Consider the following 24,078-nt stretch of genomic DNA (forward strand, 5'->3'; position numbering starts at 1 on the left):
ATTTCATTACCCAACTAGGTAATATCATTAGTGCTGATGTTGTCACCAAGTTAGGTAATGAGACATCTGCAGACAAACAGCAAAGCTCAGAGACCACCAAGAATTCCACTGTTTTCTTTCTACTTTTGAAGCAGAGAAAGCGTGGATTCAAAAACCTAAGAGATAAGTTGCAATAAACAAGTTTGCATAAAACCTGTGGACTAAGCCTGCTGCTTTCACCTTGGAAAATAGACTGTTGTGGGATCACTGAACACAAAGGTTAGTTCACATGGTTCAGATCCTTCTATTTATTTTCAAGACTGCTTAAACATATAGTATTCAGGGTCGTCTTAACAGCATTATGGGCCCTGGGCAAAGCAGTGTACTGGGGCCCCTATGACAACTACTCACGGGAATAAAAATGTAAATGGTCAATAAAATTAAACATATATTTGCATGCTAGTATTGATTTTAAAAAATGCAGTAAAATGTAATAAATGTTGCTGTATTTATATGATACAAGGTGCATTGAAGGGTGAACATACACAGATTAGTATGAGGCCCCTATGCTCGTGGGACCCATGGGTAAAAGCCCATCAGGCCCATGGATTAAGACAGCCCTGGTGATATTCCTTTATTGGAAGTAAATCCCAGCTGTACCGTAATTTTTCTCTTTGTAATTTCTTTGATAGCAGGCTATGAACCGAATCTCCTAAACCCAGGTTAGGACAATCCTGACATAAGATCTTCACATCAATTGTTGCTTAAAGTTTTTTTTTCTCTTCACAAAGGATCATTTGAAAATTTATTTTATATGGAGAAGATATGGTGAGGTGGTATTCAGCAGGTTCTGACCAGTTCGGGAGAACCAGCAGCAGAAATTTGGAATAGTTCGGAGAACTGGCGAATACCAGCTCTGACTGGCCCTGCCCCCATCTATTCTCTGCCTCCCGAGTCCTAGATAATCGGCTGGGTCTCCTTTGGTTGCCCTGCACAGGAGAACAGAGCTGGAAAGCAGGTTAGTGGGGTGGGGAGGGAATGGGGATTTTGCATTAACCTTCCCCCGGGAGTGGGGTGGGAATGGAGTTTTTGTTTAAAAAAAACAAACTTTATTGATTATAAAACTAAAATATCAAACAAACACATACACAACACACAGAAGAAGAAGAAAAAAACAACTAGGAAAAAAAGAAAATGATTAAAAACTAACAATTCTACTATCAACAGTCTATGGTTCCTTGTTTGTTATCAATATTGGTGATATATTTACAAATACATCTTATTGCAAATATATAATTACTGGGAATGGAGATTTTGCAGTATCCTTCCCCTGCCATACCCACCAAGCCATGCCCACAGAACTGGTAGTAAAAAATTTTGAATCTCACCATTGGTGAGGGTGATTGTGGAGTGACTTCAGTTAATCAAATACTAATAAACTTAATTGTCATATCAATAGAAATCTGTTCTGTTCTTAACAAGAAAAAAATGCTAACATCTACTGAAGGTATAAGACAAAAGAAACAATTAGGAAGACTGTTCTTCCTTTTTTTAACTTTTTCACCTCTTTCACCATCAATATATTGTCTGTATGAAACTAAAGACTGAAAAAATTACATCTCTTTTGAACTTCTTCCATTCCATAACTTGCCTGTTAAGTCGTTAGTCCTGTTGTTTAAGCAATAGCAGTGTCGTGTGGAGAACTTGGTAGGGTCTATGTTCCTTAAGCTGGATACTGCAAAGAATGAAATATTATGAAACATAAAATCTTATCCACCAAAAGAATAAGAGTTTGGTCTAGTGGTTAAGGGGCTGGATTAGAAACTAGGATACTGTGAGTTCTAGTCCTACCTTAGGCATAAAAGCCAGTTGGGAAACTTTGGGCCAATCACCAGGTGATGGTGAGTTCTAGTCCCACCTTAGGCATGAAAGCCAGCTGAGTTTGGGCCAATCCAACTCACTTCACAGTATTGTTGTCATAGGGAAAATTGGAGGAGGAAGGAGTTTTACTATAGATATCTTAGCACTTTGAATTACTTATAAAAATAATAAAGCAGGATATAAACAAACGAACAAAAACTCTATTAGGTCCCAACTATCATTAACTTACTGTTGTACAGGACAATGGAAACCTTGTGGAAGGCATACGAACTATAAGATACAATACTCAGCAAAGAGAAGAATTCTTTAGTTCCTGTGGAAATACAATTTACAAACAATCATCCTACTCATAATTAAAAGAGCCTCAAGGAAACTAATTTTCTATCCCTCTTATGTATAGCTGCTAAATTTCCTCGTGAATACTTTGGCACCACGGGAATCCATAGCACATTTCACCCCCTGAGATTCTTATTAAAATTTATTCTTTGCAATCCCTGGTGAGTGGAGAAGAAAGACGCTGGCGTGTCAGCAACTCAGCAAGAGGTGAAGAATTGGCAGGTAAGACTCAGAGCTGGGTAGATCTGGGGGAATCTGGGAGTACAAAGATGCTTGCGAATAAATATTTATGGGGCTTGCAGGTGGAGCAATTGCACTCTTTTTAGATACTTTCATGTTTCTGGTGATGCTGTCAGATTTCTGACTTTGAAACATCAAGACATAATAGAGCTATTTCACATTCATTTGGGGGTTGCTCCACATTATATAGAAGCTGTGGGTGTGCAGCTGTTAGAATGCAGTATTTCAGGCTCACTTTGCCCACTGATAGGAGTTTGATCCTGACCAACCTTCGCAAGTAGTGAAAAGATGTTTACTCTCAAGTAAGGTAACCCCTTTTTATAACAGGGCAGTAACAGTCTTTTATTCACAAGGATAAACCAAAATCAAATGTAATTTGTCCCAACAAACCTGGGTTTAGCCAAGGAATCTGAACTGCTTGCTGTACACTAGAAAACAAATGGTTGTCTGTGACAACTGGCCACTCCCAAACCCTTCATATTTCTTTTCCTGCCAGGGAGGGTGTCATGCCCCTGTCTGAGTCTGATTCCAAGGGGGAGGGTGAGCAGGATGGGGAGTGGGAGTGTGGCTCCGTTGGCTGTGGAAGAAACTGGGGAAGGGCAAAGTCTGGCTGGGCAGAGCAGGGGAGTGGTAGAGCAAGGCAGAGGGAATTCAGAGGAAGATTCAGGGCCACCCCTCTTCTTCCTAGGGCACGCAGGGAGGAACAGAGAAGGGAGCAACGTGAGTTGCATGGCTTACGAGGGAGGAAAGGGCCCTGATTCCCCTCATTAGCTGCAGCTGGGAACACGGTGTTTAAAAAGGGAAGTTGAGCACAGCAAAGTTGTTGGAAGCAAATCGTAAGTTATCTGTTATTGTTGAGGCTTATCTGAGTTCCTGCCATCTTCCCTTCCCTGTCAAGTTAATTGCTGCAGCATGGTTTGTGTGGATTTTTATTTACAGTTTGTATGTACTTTATTTTCGGACTGAATTTCCTTCACTTAAAGACTGTTCTGTTTTTTCTCCAGCTGAAGGTAACCTGGACATTTGGGGCAAAGTTGGTGGTATTAAAGAAACTCTTTTTACTTATTTGACTGTATTGCCTTTGTGCAACACCACGGGTCATCACAGAGGGGCTGGCTATCGTCTGCATCTGCTTCTCCCTGAGAGCTGGCTTATTGCTTTCCTTTGCTCTCCTCTCCTTTCCTCTCTGTGCATATACACATCTGGGATGGGCCCCATCTGTTCCTCCCCTTCACTCAGCTCAGACCCTGAAGAAAGCTGCCCTTCTCCAACTGGGGGAGGATGGAAAGCCCCATCTCTGTCTCTTTCTCTGATGCTGTTTCCTTATCAGAGCCTTCCAAAGGCTCCAAAGCTGGCCTGGGGTTCTTTCTCAACACCCTCCTCACCAGATTCTGCAACCAACGGTACACAACAACCAGCCCAAGTTTAACTCAGCCTTCCATCCAGGGGTGGGCTGATGGGGGTTCGCAGGGGTTCGGGAGAGCCCCTAGCTAAGATTCCGTGCATATCGGAGAACCCCCAAATCCCATTCCTGGCTGGCCCTGCCCACCCCACCCTACCACACCCAGGAGTCCCCACGCAGCCCGTTTCAGATGCAGGTAAGTGCAGGGCATGTGCAGAGTCTCGGGGAGGGTGAAAAACAGGCCTCCTGGAACTTCAGGAAGGCTGGAAATGGGCCTATTTCTGGCTTCCGGAGAGGCCATTTTCTCCCTCCTACACTCCCTTCCCGGTGGTGCAGGAGGCTGACTAGGCCATGCCCACCATGGCCACACGCACCCAGCAACCAGGCAGAGAACCCTTTGCTAAAATTTTTGAAGCACCCCCCTGCTTCCATCCTTCCAAGGATGGCTAAATGAGGACCCAGATTGTTGGGGGCAATATGCTGACTCTGTAAACTACTTAGAGAGGGCTGTAAAGCATTATGAAGTGGTTTATAAGTCTAACAGCTATTGCTATATTTTCTTGATAAGGACAAAAGCTTAGAGCAGGGTTTGGGGCCAGTTGGCTTCCCTTCAAATGCATTTCTCTTTTCCTATTTCTTTGTCTGCTGGTGGAATGTGATTCACCAAAGAGACAACAAAGTCATCACGAGAAACTACCTCTGAGAGCGGTGTTTAGCATGCCGTTCACCATCCCTGTCAGGTTCATCGCTGCCAAATCAACCAATTTTGCAGGGAGCTCTGAAAAAGAAATGTACAAATAGTCCTTGATTTGCAAACATTCATTTAGTGTCCGTTCCAAGTTACAACGGCATTGAAACCAGTGACTTATGACCATTTATCACACGACCATGGCAGCATTCCCCAGGGTCATGTGATCAAATTCAGACACTCAGCAACCCATTCATATTGATGACCTTTGCAGTGTCCCAAGGTCACGAGATCCCCTTTTGTGACCTTCTAACAAGCAAAGTCAATGGGGAAGCCAGATTTACTTAACGACCATATTACCAATTCAGCCATGCTAGCGATTCATTTAACAACGGTGGCAAGAAAAGTAAAATTTTACAGGCCAAAACTCACTTAAACAACTGTCTTCTCAACAACAAAAATGTTGGGCTCCTCAAGGTGATCAAAAAAATAATGGAATGTGCAGAGATGAGTAGATTGACATTGACAATTAGAGAGCAAGAAGAAAAAGAATATTATAAAATATGGCATTTATTTTATCAATGGTTAGATAGGAAAATAGGGAAATGAAATATATTACAATATAAATACAATACAATAGTAAATATAATACAGTGGTAGTGATATGTTATAATTGACTATAATGGAAAGAATTATAATATGAATTAGAACTTGTAAAAAATGAGATTTGCTCGAAAAGGATAATGTGAATTTGTAATTAAAGTCTAATGATGATCTAATAATAATATAACATGACATGGAAAGCTGATTAATACAATATGAATTTTAATTTTAATCTAAGAGGGAAAGACTATTGATATTGTGCACAGGAAATATGTACCAACCGACACACTGTACAACTGAAAGAAGGTTTTATTTGTTGTTTTGTGTTTTTGTTTGTTTGTGTTTGTTGTTAAAAATAAAAATATATATATAATTTAAAAAAAATTGGGTTCCTTTGTGATCACAAGTCAAGGACAATCTTTACACAATGCTGACTTTCAGTCTTAAACACACAATTTATAATATCACCTCCTAAATTGTACCCATGTCCCACCATGCACTGGGCCTATATCCCATCATGCACTGTTCCTGGATGGGAGAAGGGCAAGGAAAAAGACCTCCTTATCAGATTCCTACCTCACTGAACTACACCCCAGAGGCATCATGAATTGAGGGGTTTTGTCAAAAAAATGGCCAGAATTCTCAGTTTCGATTTAAAGTCTCAGCTCAACCAGGCCACCCAAACATAGGATGAATATGGACAGTTGCTGTTTTGGGTTGAGCTCCTGATGAGCATGGGGGAAAAAAAATTCCAGGTGCTTCAGTGAGAGATGGGAAATGTCCTGGTTACTAATACATTTCTGTTGGAAGCACCTACCAAGGCACTTCTGGGTTGAAAGCAGAGGTGGTATTCAGCAGGTCCTGACCAGTTCTAGAGAACCAGTAGCAGAAATTTTGAGTAGTTCAGAGAACCGGCAAATACCACCTTTAACTCGCCCTGCCTCCCCCATCTATTCTCTGTTTCACAAGTCCCAGCTAATTGGCTGGGTCTTCTTTTGTTGCCCTGCACAGGAGAACGGAGCTGGAAAGCAGGTTAGTGGGGTGGGGAGGGATTTTGCAGTAACCTTCCCCCAGGAATGGGGTGAGAATGGAGTTTTTGCAGTATGCCTGCCACGCCCACCAAGCCATGGCCACAGGTAGTAAAAAAATTCAAATCCCACCACTGGTTGAAAGAATTACCCAATAACATCAGCATTGCCCAGAGGGCGTCCAAGGGGCTCCTTTCATGTCCCTGTTATTTTCCCACTGAAAAAAAATAGTACTTATTTATCTACTTGCACTTGCTTGCTTTCAAACTGCTAGGTGGGCAAGAGCTGGGACAAATTGATGAGAGCTTGTTCCGTCATGCAGTTCGCTCACGGGTTTTGAACTGCTGAGCTATTGACCTCTCAATGGTCTTTTGTCTCAGCATCCTAACCACACGAGCCACCGCGGCCCCATATGTGCTGGCTAAAACCCTGGAGACCTGCTAGGACTGTCTCTTGGCAATATTCGGCTATAGGCAGCAATCACTGCATGGTCACTTTTGGACCATTTGGGGCATGCATGCAATGTCAGAATCCACATAGAAAAGAGTTTGCACTATGGCCTTCCTTCTTTCTCCTTTTCTTAACAGAATAACAGAGTTGGAAGGGACCTTTGAGGTCTTCTAGTCTAGTCCAACTCCCTGCTCAGGCAGGAAACCCTATACCATTTCAGACAAAGGAACTCTTCTCTTCTTCTTCTTCTTCTTCTTCTTCTTCTTCTTCTTCTTCTTCTTCTTCTTCTTCTTCTTCTTCTTCTTCTTCTTCTTCTTCTTCTTCTTCCTCTTCCTCTTCCTCTTCCTCTTCCTCTTCCTCTTCCTCTTCCTCTTCCTCTTCCCCTCCTCCTTCTGATCCTCCTCCTCCTCCTCTTCTCCTCCTCCTTCTCCTTCTTCTTCTCATCCTTCTTTTCTTCTTTCTTCTTTTTTTTCTTCTTTCTTGTGTTTCTCGTTCTAGCGACATCACCATCTCTCATGATGAGTATCTCCAGGAAAGGTAGCGTGTTGCTGTTTTCTTCTTCCCTTGTAAATTTTATACCTTTGGACTCTGGAGATGTTGTTGATGGTTTTGTTCGTGTCCTCTAGTTGGTTCTTTTTTAATTACAACAAAGGTATCATTTTATATAATGGATCTTCTCTTGTCATATGTCTCCCTGTCCATCTGTCTTGTCTATTTATTTTTATCTACCTAGTTTGTATACACAAACATACACATACAAACAAATACAAAAGTGCCTAGCTATCAAGTTATTACATACAAAAGTGGCATATGTTTGCATGAATGCTCATGTAGAAGAGCAGAATCAAATGAGACCATTAAAGTAGGTCAGCAAAGGAAAAGTTTATAAATCTGGCTGCATATTTCTTACTGGCTACTTAATCTTACAGTATGTAACTCATAATCAGTTTGGTAGAATAAATTTGATTTCTGCTGGTGGGAAACTCACCCCAATCCCTAAATTGCCTTGAATTTACTACCAGACAAGAATTAAAGAGAGTGATAAGCAGCTGTAGAAAAATATTACAGTCTACTTTCTGTGTCAAAGAGAATCTTAATTTTCTTACAATGCCATTGTTGATTACTGTCTAATTCTGCCACCGTTGCAACAATTCTGCCATTTCTAATTCAGAACACATTTGCAGAAAGACAGGGAGGAAATGAGCTATTCAACAAGAATTTACCTGCAGTTGCCATTACAACAACTTGCTCTTCTTTCTTATTTTCTCTCTTTGTGCTTGCAGCTGCAAAATAATAATAATATCAATTTCAAAAATAGACTCCTGAGAAAATGTGTCCTTTATGTACCTCTCTATTGAAAAAATAATAATGTAATATATAAAATATTTTGTTTGAAAACAGTAGCTTATTAGATGCAGAATCTAAATTATGGCATTAATAGTACAATTTTCTGGGGTGGAAATGAACACTACACTACAGGTGAATTAAAGATTCAGCAACTACATATGTCCAATGTTCAAAATTAATTAATATTAATCTTGGTTAGTATTCTCCCCCCATCCCCCAATGTAGCATGTTAGTTTAGCCCAACCCTTTTGGCTACTTTATTATTCAATATTTTGTGAAGCAAGGGATTGCAGCAGTGGTGGGATTCAAAAAAATTACTACCAGTTCTGTGGGCGTAGGTTGGTGGGCGTGGTATGGCTTGGTGGGCATGGTGTGGCTTGGTGGGCGTGGCAGGGGAAGGATACTATAAAATCTCCATTCCCACCCCACTCCTGGGGGAAGGTTACTGCAAAATCCCATTCCCTCCCCACCCCACTAACCTGCTTTCCAGCTCCTTTCTCCTGTGCAGGGCAACGAAAGAAGACCCAGCCAATCGGCTGGGACCTGGGAGGCAGAGAATAGATGGGGGCGAGGCCACTCAGAGGTGGGATTTGCCGGTTCTCCGAACTACTCAAAATTTCTGCTACCGGTTCTCCAGAACTGGTCAGAACCGGCTGAATATCACCTCTGGATTACAGGGTCATTAAAAGAAAAAAAAATGGTGTGATCCCACAACATAACTCTATTGTGAAAACACAGCTATAGCTTGTTACTTACCCAAGTTTGATACAAAGCAGTATAAAAAGATGATGGATAAATTCACACCACCACGTAGGGAAAACCATGGCATTTTGGAATCTGCTTTTCTGAGAAATTATCTGGAGAAAGGGAAGAGAGACAAAAAGAAACTCAGAGAATCTGACTTAAATGGCTTAAATGGCTGTTGTTTTATTATTCCGTTAACAAAACATACCACTGCAATGAAAAGAGACACTACTACTTATTTTTTTAAAAAAAAAATCTAAAAAAATTAAGATGTCTAGCCAGAAACCCCCAACAAGCAATTCTGGTTTACAATAATGTTAGGAACACTGAAAAGCTTTTACTGACCACAGATGTCTTAAAGTCAAAATTCACTTGAATAAATTACAGTTCTTCAGTTTTGGTGTAACATGTCTAGATGCTGAGAGAGGAGACCTGAAGTTGTGTGTGTGTGTGTGTGTGTGTGTGTGTGTGTGTGTGTGTGTGTGTGTGTGTGTGTGTGTGTGTGTGTGTGTAAACAGTGGAGTTCCTCAAGGCTAAAACTTCACTATAGCAATAACAGTCTTTCTGGAAACAGATAGCATGGGTGGATGGATTGAAACCTGTGACCTATCCTCAATCCTATTGGATTCAAAATAGTTTACAATACAGTTATATGCAATAAGTTATTGTCCCAAAGGTGCTTTTCCAAGAGGCAACTGGACTTTCAGGTTTTTCTTTGAAGATGTTTCGTTTCTCATCTAAGAAGCTTCTTCAGCTCTGAAGAAGCTTCTTGAATGAGAAGCGAAACAACTTCAAAGAAAAAACAGAAAGTCCAGTTGCCTCTTGAAAAAGCACCTTTGGGACAACCATGACCTGGATGACCGAGAATCTCCATAGACAATAAGGTATAGTAGAAGCAGTACAGAAGTATTAATTTAGTCAGCCTTGACTTACAACCAGAATTGTGACCAGAATTTCTGTAGCTAAGCAAGAGGGTTTTTAAGTTGTTAACAATAACAATAGCACTTAGACTTATTTATCACTCTATGTCCGGGGTCCCCAACCCCAGTCCACAGACTGGTACCAGGTTGCGGCATGCCAGAAACTGGGCTGCACAAATGAACAAAGCCCCATCCACAGGATGCAGGCAGCACATGAAACCATGCCTCCTCCTCTCCCCACAGAACCAGTCCCTGGCGCCCAAAAAGTTGGGTGCCTCTGTTCTAAGTGCTTTACAGAATCAGCATATTGTCCCCAATAATCTGGGTCCTCATTTTATCGACCTCAGAAGGATGGAAAGCTGAGTCAACCTTGAGGAGGTCAGGATCGAACTGCTGGCAGTGGGCAGAGTTTGCCTGTGATACTGAAGACCATTGGTTTGAAATAGGGGTAAAAGAGGCAATTTGTGTTAAAATTGAGCAGCCCTCTCTCAACAAAGGAGGAGGGATAAGACCAGAGGTGGTATATTCAGCAGCTTCTGAGCAGTTCTGGAAAGTTGGTAGTAGAAAATTTGGAGTAGTTCGGAGAACCGGCAAATGCCACCTCTGACTGGAGATTTTACAGTATCCTTCCCCTGCCGCACCCACAAAGCCACACCCACAGAACCAGGGGTGGGGTTCTACCGGTTCAGACTGGTTCTATAGAACCGGTTGTTATGATTCTGTGCAGTTTGGAGAACTGGAAAACCATGCCCCTGGCTGGCACCTCCCCTCCCAGTCAGTCCTTGTCGCATATGCGCAACATTTTGCGCATGCCAGACATCGCTGACTGCGTTCTTCCCCATCCAGTAACTCCTTAAGGTATTTCTTTTTTTTTTTTCCCTTCCAGACAATCAGCTGTTCCTATGATCAGTTGTGCTGGGATTCCCCTTGCTTACTTACTGCTTTGCCCAGGAAGCTTCCCTGAGGCCCAGAAGGCCCAAAAAACAGGGGCGGGGGGGTTGCTGCCAAAAAAGGCCACACCCACCCAGTCACATGGCCACACCCACACAGCCATACCCACAGAACTGGTTGTTACAAAATTTGAATCCCACCCCTGCACAGAACCAGTGGTAAAAAAAAATTTGAATCCCACCACTGGATAAGACACCACCTATCTCCTATGTACAACACCGACTTTTCAGCAGTCCCACGGAGATTCCACCCCATTTGCACTCTGATACAGGTGACCCTGAGGGCAGAGATAAACCCCCAAGTGGCCCTAAGAGCTCTCAGAGAGAGTGCTAACGACCAGATGACTGTGCAAAGAAATATGACCTCCCCTCCCCATCTTGCCAGAACTAATCCTTCCATCGCCTCCACCATCCTGCTAGAACCGAAGAAGCTTCTTGGATGAGAAGCAAAAGTTCTTCTTCCCCTCAGTGAAACCAACAGTCCGGTTGCCTTTTGAAAAAGCACCCTTGAGCCATTTCGTTTGCTCCTGGACTCTCATTCTTTGCTTGAATCCACGGTAAGTACACGACAACATCATGTGCAGAAAGGGAGAAAGAGGTTCACTGAAGGAGCATAAGGGAATGTCATTAATTCAAAGCAATTCAAAGGGAATTAACCCCTGCAGCAGGAGAGTTAACTCGAGCTAATGGCCAATTGTGCGTGAGAAAGAAATACCTGCCCCTACCTCGGATTGGAATCTCAGCCTTTTGAGCGGGAGGCAGAAGTCTTGACCATTAGGCTATGATGCTACTCCTATACACACACACACACACACACACACACACACATACACATATACAGGTAGTCCTCGACTTACAACCACAACTGAGTCCAAAATTTCTGTTGCTAAGGAAGAAATTTGTTAAGTGAATTTTGCCCCATTTTATGATTTTTCTTGCCAGATTTGTTAAGTGACTCACTGCAATTGTTAAGTTAGTCACATGGTTGTTAAGCGAATCTGGCTTCCCCACTGATTTTGCTTATGAAAAGGTTGCCAAAAAAAGTGGGGGATCCTATGACCCTGGGACACTGCAATGGTCATAAATAGGTGCCAGTTACCAAGTTTCTGAATTTTGATCCAATGACCACGGGAATTCTGCAACGGCTCATAAGTGTGAAAGGATGGTTATAAGCAGTGATGGAATTCAGCTTGTTCACACCGGTTTGGGCGAACTGGTTGTTAAATTACCCACCCACACACTCCTGCTATCAAAGTGGATCCTGGGTGCTTTAATGGAGAAATGGGCAACGGAGCGGCTGGTGTGAGGAAAGAGAAGGCCACTTTCCATCTTTTTCTCCCTGCTTCTCCTCCTTCCCTCATGCCAGCTCTCAATTTCCCATTTCTCCATTTGCAGTGCCCAGAGATCCACTTTGAGGTTTGTTTTCCTTAACACCCGTTGGGGAATCCAGGCTTAACACAGGGGAGGTAATTTAACAACCGTTTCACCAATGGTCAGGTTGGGGCACACTCTCACAACAGCCACCCTGACCCTGGGTGAATGCCACCACTGGTTATAAGACACTTTTTTTTTCAGTGCCGTTGTAACATTGAATCTTCACCAAGTGAATTGCTGTAAGACAAGGACTATCTGTATAAACAGAAAGAAGTTAATGTTACATTAGTTGGAACATTCCTTCTTTTCCAATCCAGAAATCCCAGAAGTTCTTCTGCTGAAAATATCTTCACCAGTTGCTATCCTGAGCACAGCATTGCACATACCACACCAGAGTGAAGATATCCACTATGGTACTGCTAATTACATTATACACCAAAAATAATCTTTTTACAGCTAAAGACTGTTGAAGGCAGACTGGAAATTGCACATTAAAAATGAAGATAATCATTTTAGGGATATTCTGCATGAGTCAATTTCAGATCTAAAGCAATCTTCTCCATCCCTGGACATTCAAAGGCAGCTAAGATGCTCTTAAGCTATCATCAGGGCAAAATGGATTCACAGATCAAACAGCATGATTAAAATAAAATCCCTGGTCAGTTTGCTCTCCCGCTGCTGTAAAATAGCCCCTCTGTCTGGTGGGACAATTATCCAAGTCTCTGAATTATTGGAGCATTTGGGGGATGAATGAAGGAAAGATAAAGGGCAAGGAAAATGTCTTTGAAGTTCTATCGCCAGGAAAAATGAATCCATCTGTCAGAAGATGTTTCTCGTCTGTTCAAGTCATGTTCTGAGCATTTTGATCTGACTGAACAATTTCCCCAGTTTGAAATATTATGAATTGTTCATGAAAACAGGCTGCAAGGATTTTTAAAAAGAATCTCATTTTCTGGGGAAGTAGAGTTCATCGGCATTTTTTATATTTGCAGGAAAGGAATTAAGACCAGGCCTTTCAACTGCTTTTGTTTTGTTTTGTTTTTAAAAATCCATTATTTTATTTCATTCACTAACTTAAATATCCCATGGGTCAAAAGGTAGCGTATAAATCAAAATGAGAAAATGATAAATATACACAACAGAAAGGAAGGAAGGAAGGAAGGAAGGAAGGAAGGAAGGAAGGAAGGAAGGAAGGAAGGAAGGAAGGAGAGGGAGGGAGAGAGGAAAGGGAAGGAGGGAGGGAGGAGAGAGAGGAAGGAATTGGGAGGGGAAGAAGGAAGGAAGGAAGGAGAGGGAAGAAGGAAGGAATGGGAAGGAGGGAGGAAGGAAGGAAGGAAGGAGAGGGAGGAATGGGAAGGAGGGAGGAGAGAGAGGAAGGAATGGGAAGGAGAGAGGGAAGGAAGAAGGAAGGAATGGGAAGGAGAGAAGGAGGGAGGGAGGGAGGAGAGGGAGGGAGGGAGGAATGGGAAGGGGGAAGGAGGGAGGGAGGGAGGGAGGAAGATGGAGAGAAAAAAAGGCCAAAGAGTAGAAGCACCTGTGAGGAAGGGTCAAAATAATCACACATCAAAAGTGACAGGGCTTTGATTACCCACTCACAGTTGCCTTTTTGGCTTTTTTGACACACCCTGCCTTCCATAGATGCTCCTTTGGTATGAGGACTGAAAATGCTCCAGGACTCTGTGAATCTCTTATGGGAATAAAACAGGAACCTAAGGAGAAGAGACGATAACAAGGGACATTGTGGGGAGGCAAGGGCTAATTGAGTAACATGTTTTGTTTTGTTTTTGTTTTTTGTCAATTTTATTGGTTTTTTAAAAACAAACATAAACAAACAAAACATAAAAACATCAAACTTTCTTCCATAGGTATCAGTGTGCCGGTTGGTTTACAAGTTATTTTGTGCATCCATTTCATAGTCTTCAATTACAGTTACATCACATAATAGCTCATATTATCAATCAAAGATTAAATACCCTAGTATCATTATTAATCAATCATTTGACTAGTTTTATTCATTCATATTTTACAAGATAACCATAATTTACTTAGTTTATTTTATAACAATTCATATTATCCTCCCAAATCTATCCTAAAAACATTTTATAGATATAATAAAAAAGAAATACATCTTTATATATTTATTGTTTCTAAAAGTCTACATATTTCATTACTATATTTTATTATCTAACCATTGATAAAAAAAAGGTCCCAAATTTTATAAAACTGTTTGTCCTCCTGTTCTCTAATTTCAAATGTCAATCTACTCATTTCAGCACATTCCAATATTTTCTTAATGATTTCCTCCTGCGATGGTGTTTTCTCATTTTTCCAATTTTTAGCAAATACAATTCTAGCCGCTGTTAATACATTTACAATCAGGTATTTCAAATATTTGCTATATGTTTCAGGTAAAATTCCCAATAAAAATATCTCTGGTTTCAAGTCTATATGTTTTTTTTTTTGTCATTTTTTCCAACCACATGTAGATTTTAGTCCAGTATTTTTTAGCGTCCGCACAAGTCCACAATTGAGTGACATGTTAAACAAAAGCAATTGACTGTGCAAGATATTGTTGCAAAGCAGAGCTTTAAGGTGAGGGGATCACTTTCTCCATTCCTTTTCTTTCGGCCTCAAATTTCATTTCTCAGACAATTGTCTGGGCTGCAGTTCTTCCTCTGTCTCCCAAGGTCACTTCCATTACAACTAGACTTTGACTGTTTGATGTTATTATGGGCTCCCTGAAAGATACTTATGATCCAGTTCTGACAGCCACCCCAAATCCCCCTCCCATTGTCACATGATCATGCTTAAGGCACTCAACAACTAACTCATATTTACTGTCAGGGTTCCAGCAATTGCTCTAATTAAATCATGAGCCTTGAGCCAAGCTTCAAAAGAATCCAAAATACTTATTAGGAGCAACATGTCAGCACTGACCCATTTGCAGTGCTCTATGTCCCCATGACCGCAATTTATAATATTTTGGTCAAAGACCAGCAATCACCTCAATTTTTTGGCAAAAAAAATGCCCCAAAGCAAACAATGGATTTGTTTAACAATTGCAGTGTTTGTTTTACAACCACTGTGTTTGTTTTACAACCACTTTGTTCATCTTACAACCACTTTGCTTAAGGACGACTCCAAAAAAGATCGCAAAATTGGGTCCAGTCACATGATGACCCCCTTTAAAACATCACAACTTACAACTGAAATGGGAAGGTTCCATTATGGTTGTAAGGCAAGGATTAACTGTACATCAAACCACAAGGAAGACGGATATTTAGAATTTTTAAATTTTTAGAATTCTTTCTCGGCCAAGTGTGATTAGACACATAAGGAAATTGTCTCTGGTCCATAAGCTGTCAGTGTATGTACAACAATAGTGATTGATCATTAACATAGTCATTGTAAAAATACATTCATCATAAAACATTAGATACAACACAATGATAGTCATGGATACTAAATAAGCAATCAACTAAATCATACTAGGATACTAAGTAAACAATATAAATCATAAGATACAAGCAACAAAATTATAGTCAGAAGAAGACTAAACAAATAATATATACAGTAATATTATATATTATATATAAATAACTTTAATAATAAAACGAGACTGCATAGGTCTTTTATTTTCCTTTTTCACATAGAAATATCCCCTATGTTTTTGAGTGGCATGGCAAATCCATACTCCAAAAAAATAAAAAAAAATAGGAATGAATTAGTGCTGAGCTAGCTTTGAATGCAAAGTCCCATTAAGAGCAAAGACATTACCGGACTTCCGGTTTGTCGGCTCAGCAGCGGCAGGGATTCGCGAAGTTGCGCGATCCCTGCTGCGCTAGCCGCTTTTAGTGCTCCGATCCGGACGGGTCCGAGCTAGGCTGTCCTGTAGGGGCAGCTGAAGATAGGGGATCCGAGAGGGGTTTGGGGTGTTGCAGACCCCTCCCGGCCGGCAGAACCCCTTTTCCCAAGACGGTGCAGCGGCGGTCCGCAATGGCCGCCACAAAGAAGCTGGCAGCCGGGTAAGAATGCGCAGGAGGAAGTGGAGAAAGTTTTTGAAAAGAGAAAGTTTTTCTTGGTTCCCAGGACTCTAAGACATATTTAACAAAATTCCTGAAAATTATGACTTTCTGAATGATACCTTCTAGAAGAAAAAAAGCAGCAGTTTGGTGGTGCTGAAAGGAAAGTTACTCTCCTTCCCTACGGAATTAATAAGCTGATATTAAGAAACCTATTTTTTAGGAAAAACTGGATTTAAGTGATGAGTGGGAAGGAGAGGACTAAAAAAAAATATTCGTATGCTAAGACTTTGTTGGAGGAGATGCCTTAAGGATTTGAAGACTGAAATATATTGCAATAAGACTTTAAGAAACAGATTTGGACTTTCTTTTTTTCTGATTGATACTACCCCAGGAGGAGAAAGTGAGAACTCTGCCTTGGTTTGGACTGATTGATAACTTTGGGACTGTTTTATTTTTTTTGGAATATTCTGGTTGTTGTAAGAAGAAAGAAGGGAAAAGAAAAGAAAAGATTTATAATGGCTTTTTCTGTTGAGGAACTGAGAAAAGAATATGAGCAAGCAAAAAAAATGGTAAAGATGGTTTGAAAGAAGCCTTCCTTTTTTTTAGAAATGGCGCTTATTAACTATCAACAAACATTACAACAGATGAAGACAGTAGAAGAAGGAGAGGAAGCCATTTTTAATGAATCTCAGAATTCAACCAAGAAAGAAGGAAGAGGGAAAGGAAGAGAAATAAAGGACTTAAGATTTAAAAAAACACTTAAGAAAGGGAAAAATAAGGTGCAAAATCAATATAATGATAGAAAACAAAAGGGAAAAGGAACACGACAGAGAAGGGAAGCCAGTAAGGCAGAGGCTAGAAGAAGGGGGGGTAGAAAGGTTTGTTGGGAGAAGAAAGGAAGGGAAAAGGTGGAGAAAAGCTACAAAGTTTTGGAATTAGATGGGAAAAAGGAATCTTTTTAGGGATAAAGGGTAAAGTATAATTTCTTCAAAAAGATTTTGCAAGATACATAAGATGATATTGTAGCATTGTATTAGAAATAGAAAACTTAAATGGTTTAAGAGTTGATAAGAGATTAAAATGTTGAAATGTTTAATAATGATTGGTTTTAAAATTTAATAATATGAGGGTAGGCTTAGAATATTGAGTTTTAATTAAAGAGTTTAATAAGATTATGGTATTGATGTTATTATAAAATTTTTATTATAGTATTTGTTTTTTGGAAAAGGCAATGGGGATGTTATAAGATGCAATATTTAGATCTATTGTTTAACTATGTATTTAATTATTTTGGATGTACTATTTAGATAGAACGTACCAAGCAGAATCGGATTGGGTATTGGGTGTTATTTTAAATGTTAATTTGATTAATTTAGGGGAGATAGAAAGGCATCATACTCTGATTAGTGATTTCAGGAGAAACTCTTTTTTTTTAATAAGGAACGAGACAAAGGGACAATAAAGAATGGACAAAAGATACAAATATAATGACTCAAATTAAGATGATTAATTAAGATAGAATTAAGAAGAGTGAAATGTGTGGAGAAGTTAATATAGAAGATTCAGAATGGTAAATAAAATAAGTAATGACATGTAAGATGAGCATGAATATAACTGAAGTCCATGAAGAGAGAGATACCTGGGGCTAAGTTACTTTCCAAAAGATTTTTTTTATGTTTTGTGTGTTGTGTGTATATGTTGTTGTTTTTGGGAGAATTAATAAAACCTTGCAGAAATATAGAATGAGAATAATGGTAACTAGGTCAGAAAGAAATAGATGAAATAATAATAATGAAATTGAATAAGAGTAAAGAGAAGTAAAGAGAAATTGGATAAGAGGTTTTTGTATGTTTATATGGAAATGGTTTAAAACAGAATTATAGTGTATAAAATAAGGTTTTATCTGACTTGTTAAATTTATAATGGAAAAAGGTTTAAGCATGTAATGGTTAATGATGATTTGTGTGTTTTTGAAAAATCAATAAAACTTGTTTTTTTTTTAAAAAAAGAGCAAAGACATTGCCAAAAAATAGATTTTAGTGACAATAACCACAATCTGGCAAGAAGCAAGTCAACATGTTATGCACTCTTATATTTTGCAATGATAACTAGATGAAGACACATCTGTGATATTGCAACTAAATTAGTCAGGCCCTCCAATGCTCCTTCATTAAATCAACGTCCCCTATAACCTCCATTGCATATCAGCAGAGTCCATATTCCTGTTTTCTTTTCTATCCTGAACTGGCATATTATTAAGCTATAAAGACAGATGTGGATATGATACAAACTATAGAGTAATATAGATCCAATTTAGAAATGGGAAATTTCACGACAGAAATTTCACAACAATTAACCAGTTGGCTTGCCTCTAGTAGTTGTTGGTGCTTCATCAATGGAGGTTTTCAAAACAGATTGGACAGCATTTGTCTGGAATGGTATAGGGTCTCTTGCTTGGGCAAAGGGTTGGACTAGATAGAAGACCTCCAAGGTGTCTTCCAACCCTTGTTATTCTGTTCTGTTATTATTTCTTCAAAATTCTCTACCCACATTGGGTAAAATTGGTTTTACTTTGGGTCAAGAGACACATAATCCCATTATCCATCACAAGAAGATCTTAACATTGACTTCAAGATTTCCACATGTATTAAAATATATTTTAGAATCTCCCAAACTGTTCTTAATTAAGACAAAACTTGCAAAAATTACCAAGTGTAATTTATGTCATTCCAATAAATTACCAAGTCTTCTGGACTTTGTGCTTGAGGTGGGAAAAATAAATGAGGCTTTGATTTTGGGTTTTACAAATTAGATAGGTTTGTTGGTATAAAAAAAGGCTAGTTTATACTACTGTGTAAAAGTAAAAATTTGTGGTTTGATCTTATTCTACTGTACCAAATGGTATTGGAAGCCAATGTCTTTTCATTCTTTCCCCGCTTTTTCCTACACTTTTCTCTTCCCTTTTCCCTCCCCTATTTTTCCTACTATTTTCCTTTCCATTTTTGTATTTTATATTATAAACCAATAAAAATGAATCAATAAATCAATAAATAAAAATGACCAAGGACAATTTCTTGAAATGACATAAACAGCATTGGAAAATGTTATTATTTTTAGGATACAGATAGTCCTCGAATTATGACCGTTCAGCAACCATTCAAAGTCAGAAGAGAGGGATTTATGGTCCTCAAAGTTCAGTTTGACTTTCTGATAAGCAGTTTTGGAAAATGAAGGAAAAAGATGGGAAGCCACTGTGATAGAGACTTCTTATGCAGCTGGACTATTTTTCAACCTTGACAACGGACTTCAACTCCTAGAATTCCCCAGCCAGTATTTTTCCCCAGAAATACATTTTAAGTGTCAAGTAAAAACCCCATTTGGTATTTTAATGGGTACTTTTACATCCTCATTGAGTGCAGCATGTTTTGTTCCTCCAGTAAACATAGTTACATTTAAGAGGTGGACATACAAATCATCTCTTTTTATATTATTGTTAAATGAGGAACATTTTAAGCCACCATTCAGTCCATATTTTACTACAGGTAATCTAACAGAAATTGTTTTAAATAAAACAATCCAGTCTTTGTTCAGAAACGAGTACAATTGGTTCTTTAGCAGTCATTTCACACTTCCCAAATTTCTAGATTAAAAAATAGCTATCGTAAATTAGTAAGATTTGGTTTTATGCACTTTAACATTCTTTATATATTTCAGGTTGGTGCTTTTGCAAGACTTCAAAAGTTTTCTATTTTCTGCCCAAAATCTTTCTATAAAAATTACTATCAGTATTTATTTTGAGAAAATTATTTCCAGATACAAAAGGTTTGCTTTTTAATTCTTGTTTGTTGTTTTTTGTTAAATCAACCTTTAACACTGATTTCAAACTATGTGTGATATTTAAAACATTTTCTTACTCACTAATGCTTCTCTCTTTGAATAGCTTAACTCAATAGCTTTCAGTGGAAGCAGAAAGAAAATAAATATATCAAAATATATACTGTTCTTTATACATACAAGTTCCAGCAATTTCCTTTCAAAGTAAGGGTTTTCATTTTTTTTTTTTAATTCAGTTTCAGTAAAATGCTTTGTGTTTTCAAGCCAAAACAGCTCAAGGTGTATTTTAATTGCTATTGATGATTAGAAAACAATATTGATACATATTTTAAAAATGTTTTTCAAATCCAGCCTCCTTATAGGAATAGAATTAATCAACCTATTCAAAACAGAATATTCCAATGTGGTTTGGTTGTTATGCATTTAATTTCAATGGCTATAATTTTATCTTCAAGATGAATATTATTGAGAATAGAAAGCAATAACTAAAAAAGCAGATCTGAAAATACTGGAGGATCTCTACATAACTTTCAATAAATCTTCCAGAGTTTCTAACTCATAGTAGTTGAAGTATACCAAGGGGGAATGGAAAGAAATGTTTGTTTTATTTATTTATTAAGAAAACCAATTGGCAGCTCAACTCACCCATGGTGAATATGAAGTATGAAAAATACTCTACTGAAATTGGCTATGTGCCATTCACTTAGTTCAAAAGTTCTTTGCTTGAAGAGCATGTTTTTTACTTGTCAGAGAATCCTGGATCCACCAGGTCAGAATCAAATTTCCACTTCTGTATGCAACTATAGTTTGTGAGAAGTTACTGCATATATTAGAGCCAGCTCTATCAACTCACTTTCTTCTGTATTCATTGAGTAAACTAGAGATCTAGTTTAAAAAGTAAACTAGATTGCCCTAATCTTGTCTGTTTTTTCCTTCCCTGTTTTGGATAAATCCCAATACTTTTAAGAATCAACAGTTTTACCCATTAACTTCTTCAAGGAATGACTCTGATTTAATCCAGATTAAGATAAATCCCAATAGTTTTAGCATCAATAATTTTGCTCTGAGTCAAGGAAAGAATCCACTTTAAATCAGTTTTAGAAAAACCCCAAGGCTATTTTAAGCATCAACAGTTTTGCCCCTTAGCCTCTTCAAGGAATGAATCTGTTTTAATCCAGTTAGAGAAAAAATTCAATACTGTTAAGCATCAACGGTTTTGCCCGTTGACTTCTTTGAGGAATGAATCTGCTTTAACCTGGTTCTGTTCTCTTTGGCAACCTCTTCAGCTGTTTGAATTAAGATAAAGAGATTAATTTCAATTGGGATTTATAGTGCTCTTTCATTGTTGTGACTCAGCAAACCTGTCAGTTTAACAAACACATGAAGTGTGTTCGTTGGTATCTTTGTGTTAGAAGCGGCAACGGTATCTCTCATAACAAGCCAGGAAATTATAGTAAAATTAGAGGACATAGTGAGAAGGATCTTCTTTGCCAACATTCCTGTTTTATTTTGATCTGTCCTATTTTGATATTAAGCTGGGGGTGGGGGAAGGCCACCAGCCCCTATTTCAGGTCCGTTTCAAAAAAGCCAGCTGGAAAGAAGTATCACCAACTCATTTCTAGAACATGATTCTATTTTTATTTCAGCTCAACAGTTCCTAAAATTTAAGGATGTAGTGTTTAAAATTGACCTCTTTGGATATATTTGTTTAAATTGTACACTACCCAGAACTTCTCTCCAAGGGAGATGGCCAGCTAAGAAGTATGAAATATAAATCAAAATAAATACTTAATAGTCTTCATGGCACATTTTTAGAATCGGGGGAACTTTCAGGGGACAATTATATTTAGTTTGCAATCATGCTTGCTTACAGCTTTTTTTTTCTTCCCCTCTTCTTCTATCCTATCTCCAAATCTTTTCAGTTTCATCTTACCTGGCTTTGCAGTTGTGAGCAGCTGTTAACAAATTCTTGCACACGTTGTCTATCAGCAGGGCAACCAGGGGATGAAAGAGAATCAGGCTGAAAACCAGTGAGTTTGATAATCTTCTAAAAGAAAAAGAAAAAGAGGATGTCTCTGAGCAAAGGATATCACTCAAAAGGATGCAGAAGAAGTTTTGAAAGATATCTGCCAGCGAGCAAAATGCTTGTGGCACCAACTTGAGTGACTCTTTTAATGGGATCTGAAACCAAGTTTTGGCAGCTATTCCCTTCCCTGAAAAATAGAATTGTGTAGCTTCCTTTCTCCACTGGTTAAAGAGACAGTGTCCCTGCGTGTCATCACTTTGGAGAGCCAGATGGTGACCTTGGGGGGGAAAGGGTTTTTGCAATGCCAGGGCTTTATTTGACATCCAAAACATCTTTCATAGTCTTCTACGGTCATGATTCCGAGTAGACTGAATCCAACAATCTACCATCTTCTTTGGCTTCCACAAGAAAGCAAAACCAGTCTGGTGTAGAATAGAATAGAATTCTTTATTGGCCACCACTCCTTTAACCTCAAACGATCCACTATGGACCTCACCCCATTCCTAAGAGGTCTGTAAGGGGCGTGCATAAGTGCATAATCGTGCCTACCGTCCCTGTCCTTTTGTCCCCATTTATTTGTACCTATTTCCTGTATTATTACTCATGTTTATGCTTATACCTATTATCTTGTAAGCGATTGACAAATCAAATCAATAAAATAAATCAATAAAATAAGTGTGATTGGGCACTCGAGGAATTTGTTTTGGTGCAAATGCTCTCAGTGTTCATAAAAAGAAAAGAAAAACATTCATCAAGAATCATAAGTATAACACTTAATAGTAGTCAAGGTACAAATAAGCAATCAAATTATACCAGGAAACATAATAATAAATGATCAAATCAAAGTATACTAGTAAACAGTCAATTTTTTAAAAAATCATAAGGTTATAAGCAACAAAGTTACAGTCATGCAGTCACAAGTGGAAGGGGTGGGTGATATGACTGATGAGAAGATTAATAGTAATATGGAATGCAGACTTAGTAAATAGTTGGACAGTGTTGAGGGAATTATTTGTTTAGCAGAGTGATGGCGTCCGGGGAAAAACTATTCTTGTGTCAAGTTGTTCTGGTGTGCAGTGCTCTATAGCGTCATTTTGAGGGAAGGAGTTGAAACAGTTTATGTCCAGGATATACTGGTTAAGGCAGCAATTATCAGGAAGGAAGGAAGGAAGGAAGGAAGGAAGGAAGGAAGGAAGGAAGGAAGGAAGGAAGGAAGGAAGGAAGGAAGGAAGGAAGGAAGGAAGGAAGAGGAAGGAGGGAGGGAGGGAGGGAGGGAGGGAGGGGTGTAGAAATAAGAAAGGAAGGGGGAAATAAAGAGAGAGGAGGAGGGAGGGAGTAGAAATAAGGAAGGAAGAGAGGAGGGAAGGAGGAAGGAGGAGGGGAGGGAGGGAGGGAGGGAGGGAGGAAGGGAGGAAGGAAGGAAGGAAGGAAGGAAGGAAGGAAGGAAGGAAGGAAGGAAGGAAGGAAGGAAGATGACCAGCAAGGTAAATGGACCCAGTTACGGTGGAGATGTATGCATTGTTGGTAGATGTGAAAGAACAGATTAAGGACAGGTGCTCACGGACAAATTCTTTCTATGTAATTTCCAGGAATTTAAAAATGACTTGAAGACACACCATCAATCTCAGGGAGGTAGTTTGGATCCTCCGTAGGTCATGAGCCTCATCATTTTTGGTCATCTAGTCCAACCACTTGCCCAAACTTTTGAAGACATTTCGCTTCTCATCCGAGGAGCTTCTTCGGCTCTGACAGGATCCTGCGTGAGCGGGTGGGGGGGGGGGTTGGTCTAGAAGATCTCCAAGATCCCTTCCAACTCTTTTATTCTGTTAAATATGAAACCCAGTCTAGGCCATTGTTGCATTTAGTGGCTTGAATAATTTCCCCAGTTGTGTAGTATTCAGAACGGGAGAATAGCATGACAGCCGTCTTCTAATAACAGAAAGCTTTCAAAGAAAAGAGGCGGTCGAGCTATTCTCCAAAGCCCCTGAGGGCAGGACAAGAAGCAATGGATGGAAACTAATCCTAGAGAGAACCAACCTAGAACTAAGGAGAAATTTCCTGACAATTAGAACCATGAATCCGTGGGATAACTTGCCTCCAGAAATTGTGGGTGCTCCAACACTGGAGGTTTTTAAGAAATTATACAGCCATTTGTCCAGAATAGCATAGGGTCTCTTGCTTGAACGTGGGATTGAAATAGAAAACCCCCATGGTCTCTTCCAACTCTGTTATTCTTTACTCTGTATTCCTT

General features: G+C 39.3%; 1 long non-coding RNA gene across 1 annotated transcript; it reads right to left on the reverse strand.

Annotated features, from left to right (window-relative positions):
- Positions 1-1,630: 1,630 nt before the first annotated feature.
- Positions 1,631-21,920, reverse strand: LOC148131554 (uncharacterized). The gene is made up of 6 exons (XR_015748395.1): positions 21,735-21,920; positions 8,711-8,811; positions 7,831-7,890; positions 4,536-4,616; positions 2,090-2,173; positions 1,631-1,714 (listed from the first exon to the last, which is right to left on the reverse strand). It is a non-coding gene; the product is annotated as an uncharacterized LOC148131554 (long non-coding RNA).
- Positions 21,921-24,078: the final 2,158 nt, after the last annotated feature.

Source organism: Notechis scutatus, chromosome 3 (genome assembly GCF_049901735.1).
Source record: "Notechis scutatus isolate UNSWTSFEM ecotype Mainland chromosome 3, rNotScu1.2, whole genome shotgun sequence".
NCBI lineage: Eukaryota > Metazoa > Chordata > Lepidosauria > Squamata > Elapidae > Notechis > Notechis scutatus.